The 7,416-nt window shown below is 38.9% G+C and overlaps 1 pseudogene; it reads left to right on the top strand.

Moving 5' to 3' along the window:
* Positions 1-1,073: 1,073 nt before the first annotated feature.
* Positions 1,074-4,450, top strand: LOC110174843 (E3 ubiquitin-protein ligase TRIM35-like; annotated as a pseudogene).
* The last annotated feature ends 2,966 nt before the right edge of the window (positions 4,451-7,416 follow it).

Genomic DNA, 7,416 nt, shown 5'->3' on the forward strand with positions numbered 1-7,416 from the left:
ACCTGGTTCAGTCCTGGTTCAGTCTGTATGTGGCTCAAAAGTCCAGCATAGCTGACCAGACAGAGACTGAGACCCAGTTCAGAATAAAGGAGAGGGGGACAGAGTCTGGTGTAGGTCCTGCTCTGTGGAGCTTACTCCGTCTCTGTTCTGGCTCGTGCTGGTGTCGTATGATATCACCTTGTTTCCCACGGGAACAGTGAGCGTCTCCTCCATGTTGAATCAAAGGTCACGTCTGTCTCAGTTTATACGTCACTGTCAGAACATGGCCCCTGATTGGTTGACGTGATGCAAATATTCACAGAAAGTTAAAAATGTTCAACTTTGGCAAATTTCGTGAGCCCCTCCCTTTTGGGAATTCGCGCATCAACGCCAGTTTCATAAATTCGCACAGCTCATTTTGCCTATTCGCGCTGGTCAAAACATGCGATTTGCGCTGCCCAATTTGCGCCATTCGCGCCGCAGAACTTCATTCACACGCCAACGTGCCTTTACATAGGGTTAACATTTGGTCAGTCTGAAAAGGGCTTTGCACTGGAAACTCGAGTACATTGTTGCAAATCTAACACACATCCGGATCATGAGGAGAGGAACATTTCATACTTACAGTTTTTTTTAACCTGATGAAAGTTATTTGAAATTTCTGCTTGTTCTACTTTTTTGAGATTCAGATGTTTTATCAGTTTAAAGAAATTTTCATGGGCAGAAGGTGGAAAACAAACAAACAAACAAAAAAACTCATTATGAATTGGTGAATAGTTAAAATAAAATTATAGAGGTCTCAAATTCATGAAATGTACAAAAAAGACCAAAAATATAGAAATGAAAAAATTACATTGTTTACGTATTGTTTTGATGTCTGTTTACTTATTTTTACATCTTTTGTAGGAAACAGTGACCAGTAAACAGTGCAATATTGTCTTCTCTATGTACTTTTGAAGAAATATTTATTATATTTTATTATGAGTTCATTCATAACTTATTAAGTCCAAACTCCACTAAACCAAGTCATATCAGTGTAAACATAAACCTTCATTTTACTTTCTCTTTAGTTTTCCACTGGGAGCCAAAACAGCACAGACTTCTCTCTCTGCCATCAGCTGAGGTAAGTTTAACTTTGACGCTGCAGCTCCAGCACACGAGTGCATGAGACAGAACAATAAGTGTGTTATTATGTGTGTGCTTCAGGTTTGACGTTCACAATGTCTTCACGATCAGAGGAGGAGCTGTCCTGTCCGATCTGTCAGGAGATCTATAAGAGGCCTGTGCTTTTGTCCTGCAGCCACAGCGTCTGTGAGCTCTGTCTGAAGAGCTGGTGGAGAGAGAAGCCCACAAAGGAGTGTCCTGTTTGTAAGAGAAGATCCTCCAGGAGCGATCCTCCACAGAACCTGGCTTTGAGGAACCTGTGTGAGGCCTATGTACAGCAGGGAGAGAACAAGGCTCCAGAAGAACATGTGTGTCCACTGCACTCAGAGAAACTTCGGCTCTTTCTGTCTGACTGACCAGCAGCCTGCCTGCCTGGTGTGCCGAGACTCTAAAGTTCATGAAGACCACCGCTTTAGGCCCATAGTAGAAACAGCACAGGAGCTCAGACAGGAGCTGGACCAGTCCCTAAAGCTGCCTCTGAAGGAACACCTAGAGAAGACTAAGGACGTTCAAAACAATCTTTTGGCCATTACAGAGCGTATAAAGGATCAGGCTCAGGATGCACAAAGAAGCAGATCTGTGATGAGTTTAAGAAGATGCACCAGTTTCTGGAGGAGGAAGAGGAGGCCCGGCTGAAGGCTCTGAGGGAGGAAGAGGAGCAGAAGATTCAGAAGATGAAGGACAAGATGGTGGCTGTGAGCAGAGAGATAGAAGCTCTGTCAGAAACCATCAGAGCCACAGAGGAGCAGCTGAGAGCCGCAGACGTCTCCTTCCTGCTCCAATACAAGGCTGCAGTGGAGAGAGTGCAGCGCTGCCCCCTGCTGGAGGAACCGCAGCTGGGCCCAGTAGCTCTGATAGACCAGTCCAAACATCTGGGCAACCTGTCCTTCCACATCTGGAGCAGCATGAAGACGATGGTGCACTATTCTCCTGTTATTCTGGATCTAAACACTGTTGGCAATGAATTCAAGTCAGGCGATGTGGCCAGTTTGAAACTGAAAAATGATGTTATGAACAATTGTGTCTCAGTTGTTGATTCTGATGGTTACAGTTCAGGCTCTCACAGTTGGATTGTAGAACTGGGGACAGTGACACTGGGTAGTTGTAGTTCGCACCACCGATGTAATGTCTGATATAGATGACTACGACAGTGACGACGGACAGGTGAGAATGAAGGCCAATGATGAAGGTGATGAAGGTGATCAAGTGGTGATAGAGTGGAGAAGATGTGATGATGGAATGGGGTTTATGTTTTTAATGACAGTATAAAGCATACAACAATGACGAAAGAGAGAGATTAATCTCAAACTAGTGCCACCTCCTCGAAGGATCAGAGTCCTTCTTGATTGTGACAAACATGAAGTGAGTTTTTATGACTTAGACACTGACGCTCTCCTTCACTCTTTCACACAGATCAGCTCCGAGAAACTGTTCCCACACTGTTACATCGGAACTGACAGTGTACTGAATCAGATGAAAGTTGTGCTGGAATAATTAGGACAAAAGTAACGAGACGAGGAGCTAATGAACTGAAGATAAGAGTTATTTTTCACACAAACAATCTCACAGATTAAACTGTTAGATTTCTCTTATTTTTAGTTTATTTTGTAAACAGACTCTGACTTTTCATTTTAGTTTGATTTTTCTAATCAATTCACTTTCACTTAAAGGTGCACTGGGCAACTTTTCTGGTGGGGGGTCCCTCACCTGCTTGTCTCAGTGAAAATGTTACTGCTTTGCTTAGAATGTCCCAGGGTATAGCAATTAAACTAATTAATATCTCCATGGAGACAAGCAGGGGAAAGGCCAAGTTACAGGTCAGACGGGGACTGATTTGATGATTTTATTGACTTAGAAATACAGATTTGGACCAAATTGAACTGTCCATGTTCTTTGTTTTCATACCCATAATGATCATGTACTTGTATAATGAGATGATATTAGATCATGTATTATCTACTGAACAATTAAACTATTTGTTAATGAAATGAATGTAAGTGAAATAAAGTTAACAGATGTTTGTATAATTTCAGACCAGTAGGTCAGAATGTCCGCTGGTTCATTGTTTATCCACATTTATATTGCTGTTTGTCTTATAAGATTATATTTGATCATGTATTTTAAATTCTTAGAGGCGGGACTTCGAAAAAAACACTTTTAAAATGTATTGAATGAATTCTAACTGTATTGTTGATCATGTTTTGGGTTTTAAAATAGTAATGATGAATAATAAAAGGTATAGCACAAATGTATCTGTGTGTTATTATGATTTTTCTTTTACATTTTACACAGACAAAAATATAAACATATACAATATATTATGTGAAAAGGATCTTGACAAACACAGTAAAAAATGACTGAAATGCAGGATTCTCTCAAACAAAGCCAGTTTCTGGAGGAGGAAGAGGAGGCCCGGCTGAAGGCTCTGACGAAGGAAAAGGAGCAGAAGATTCAGAAGATGAACAAGAAGATGGAGGCTGTGAGCAGAGAGATAGAAGCTCTGTCAGAAACCATCAGAGCCACAAAGGAGCAGCAGAGAGCCGCTGACGTCTCCTTCCTGCTCCAATACAAGGCTGCAATGAAGAGAGTGCAGCGCTGCCCCCTGCTGAAGGAACCACAGCTGGGCCCAGGAACTTTGATAGACCAGGCCAAACATCTGGGCAACTTGGCCTTCCACATCTGGAGCAGCATGAAGACAATGGTGCACTACTTTGCTGTTGCTCGGGATTCAAACACTGTTGGCAATGAATTCAAGTCAGGCGATGTGGCCAGTTTGAAACTGAAAAAAGATGTTATGAACAATTGTGTCTCAGTTGTTGATTCTGATGGTTACAGTTCAGGCTCTCACAGTTGGATTGTAGAACTGGGGGACAGTGAGGCATGGGTAGTTGTAGTTCGCACCACCGATGAAGTGTCTGATATAGATGACTACGACAGTGAAAATGAGGATGATGGTGAAGGTGAAGGTGATGAAGGTGATGAAGGTGATGAAGGTGATGAAGGTGGTGAGAGTAGAGATGATAAGGCTGAAGTGGAAGAATGGGGTTTATGTTTCTTTAATGACAGTTATAAAGCCATCACTGAAAAAGAGAGAGATTATCTCAAACTAGTGCCACCTCCTCGGAGGATCAGAGTCCTTCTTGATTGTGACAAACATGAAGTGAGTTTTTATGACTTAGACCATGACACTCTCCTTCACTCTTTCACACAGCTCAGCCCCGTGAAACTGTTCCCACACTGTTACATCGGAACTGACAGTGTACTGAATCAGATGAAAGTTGTGCTGGAACAAATAGGACAAAAGTAACGAGACGAGGAGCTAATGAACTGAAGATAAGAGTTATTTTTCACACAAACAATCTCACAGATTAAACTGTTAGATTTCTCTTATTTTTAGTTTATTTTGTAAACAGACTCTGACTTTTCATTTTAGTTTGATTTTTCTAATCAATTCACTTTCACTTAAAGGTGCACTGGGCAACTTTTCTGGTGGGGGGTCCCTCACCTGCTTGTCTCAGTGAAAATGTTACTGCTTTGCTTAGAATGTCCCACAGTATAGCATTAAACTAATAATATCTCCATGGAGACAAGCAGGGGAAGGCCAAGTTACAGGTCAGACAGGGACGATGATTTGATGATTTTATTTTTACTTTTTTAGTTTTCCATACCCATAATGATCATATACTTGTATAATGAGATGATATTAGATCATGTATTATCTATTGAACAATTAAACTTAAGTGTGAATTGTTGCTGTTACTGTAAACATCAACAGATGTTTGTATAATTTCAGACCAGTAGGTCAGAATGTCCTGCTGGTTCATTGTTTATCCACATTTATATTGCTGTTTGTCTTATAAGATTATATTTGATCATGTATTTTAAATTCTTAGAGGCGGGACTTCGAATAAAACACTTTTAAAATGTATTGAAATGAATTCTAACTGTATTGTTGATCATGTTTGGGTTTTAAAATCAGTAATGATGAATAATAAAAGGTATAGCACAAATGTATCTGTGTGTTATTATGATTTTTCTTTTACATTTTACACAGACAAAAATATAAACATATACAATATATTATGTGAAAAGGATCTTGACAAACATCAGTATTTTTACAAAATCGACTGAAATGCAGACATCATCATCATCATCATCATCTTTATTCCATTTTTAAACAGTGACAACACAAAACAATAAACATTCATGTTTTTAAAAGACGACCACACCAGTGTCTCCACACGTTGCACTGATCTTATTGCTCTGAATCTATATTTGTGAGTGACTTTATTATTTCATTGTCTGATTTGTTCATTCTGCAGATAAAACTGTACATTAAAATTCTAAGTGCAGCTTGCAAAGTGTTCACTTGTGCAGTAACAAACATTTCAGTCGCACTCGTCCATCGTGGTTCCTCAAAGCTCTGTAAAGCATCAGTGTAAACACCTGCAGTCTTTTTTTTTTTTTTTTCTTCTTTTTTTAAAAATATATATTTATTTTTTCACAAGAAATTTGCATTAACAATTCCACACACTGTACATATAAGAGACAAAATATAAATTAAAACAAACAAAACTCAATGCACAACTCCAGTCTATACAAGGTTTATATAAGATTTCTACAGTGTTGAACTGTTTAAAGTCATTGCGCCGAATATTTTACAGAGAAACATTTACATAGAAATTTCTTTCTCATTCTTCTTCTTCTTCTTATATATATGTGTGTGTGTATATAATTTTTTTCCCTGTTTATGGTCATACAAACTAATAATGATGTTAACAAAGGGACAAATGTTTATCGTTTATGATCGTGCGAAACAAACAACGATAAGAATGAAAGAATGTAAGGATTTTTTGTTTTTCGTTTATGGTCGTACAAACACCTGCAGTCTTTGCAAACTGTCTTTTTTATAGTTAGTCCAGAGGTGAGCTGTGTACAACGGTGAACAATATGATTTAAACAATAATAACTTTACAACCAAACTTATGCAGACAGACTTACAAAGTACCTTTTACTAACCTAACCATGGTGTTTCTTTTGGTATCAGTTTGTCTTGAGGTTTAAAATATTATGAAAATTGTGATATGGCAACGTTCTATCTCATCGATTTTAGTGCAAATATTAGAAAGTATAAGTTTTGATCTTGTGACGCTGTGATGCTCTCAAACTGGTTCATCTACAGTCAAACCATTTTAATTACACACTTGTTCTAGCAGTTTAAAGTCCATGCTCTTGCACACGTGCCACACCCACAGGTTACTAAACTGACACCACATCTGGACTAGACCAGGACTAGACCAGGACTAGACCAGGACTAGACCAGGACTAGACCAGGCTGTTGTCTTTGCGTCATTTAAACCAGGGGTGTCAAACTCATTTTGGCCCGGGGGCCGTATCCAACCCACTTTGATCCAAAAGTGTCTGGATCAGAAAACTCATGTCATATAAACCCCAAAATAACAATAAGTTCAAATATTTGTGCAGAGAAACACAAATCTATTACAGAAATCTTTTTTTAATTGATTAACTCTAAAATATTATAATATTATGAACAACCTGAAATTTTAAGAAAAATACAATTTCAACACAATGTTTTAACATTAACTTGTCTGCAAATAGGAATAAGTCAGTTTTTCTTGTAAAATCCTGCACTCGGCTCCACTTTTCTCATGTTGGACATTTTTCTGATGAGGGTGTCACGGTCAACAGTCAAAACGATCGTCCTTTAAGAGCGTTTGGAAAGAGACAAGCCTTTATTTGTGCTGCTCTGGTGGGAGGGGCCACGTACAGAGACGCTGCTGTGATAAACACCACAGAAAATTAACAATATTTTAATCGAAAATATAATAAAAATATTTTAGTAGAAAATCAGCCGAAGGCCAGATTAAAGGACTTGGAGGGCCGGATCTGGCCCCCGGGCCTTATGTTTGACACCTGTGATTTAGAGCCTTTTGTCAAACTGTACAGCTGAAAGCTCTATGACTGAGCACACCTTAAGGATGAGGATATTCATAAACCAAAACAAGAAACAGTAACAACAAGAGGCAGTAATCTGGTCAGACTAGTTTTGGTCTTTATCTTTTAATGACACTGAAATTAAAGCATTCCTCACATTCAACTTTTGGAACAACAAACTGTGTTAAAGGAAACAATGCACCAGTTCATCAGAAATTGCTTGCTCCACCTTTCATTGCATAGTTTAGTTCAAGCAGAAACAGGACACTCCTATCTGGGCTTGTGATGGAAATTTATATTGTGTAATTTATATTTTAG

The sequence above is a fragment of the Boleophthalmus pectinirostris genome, unplaced genomic scaffold, assembly GCF_026225935.1.
Source record: "Boleophthalmus pectinirostris isolate CB_2022bp ecotype Guang Dong unplaced genomic scaffold, ASM2622593v1 HiC_scaffold_3, whole genome shotgun sequence".
NCBI classification, from domain to species: Eukaryota; Metazoa; Chordata; class Actinopteri; order Gobiiformes; family Gobiidae; genus Boleophthalmus; species Boleophthalmus pectinirostris.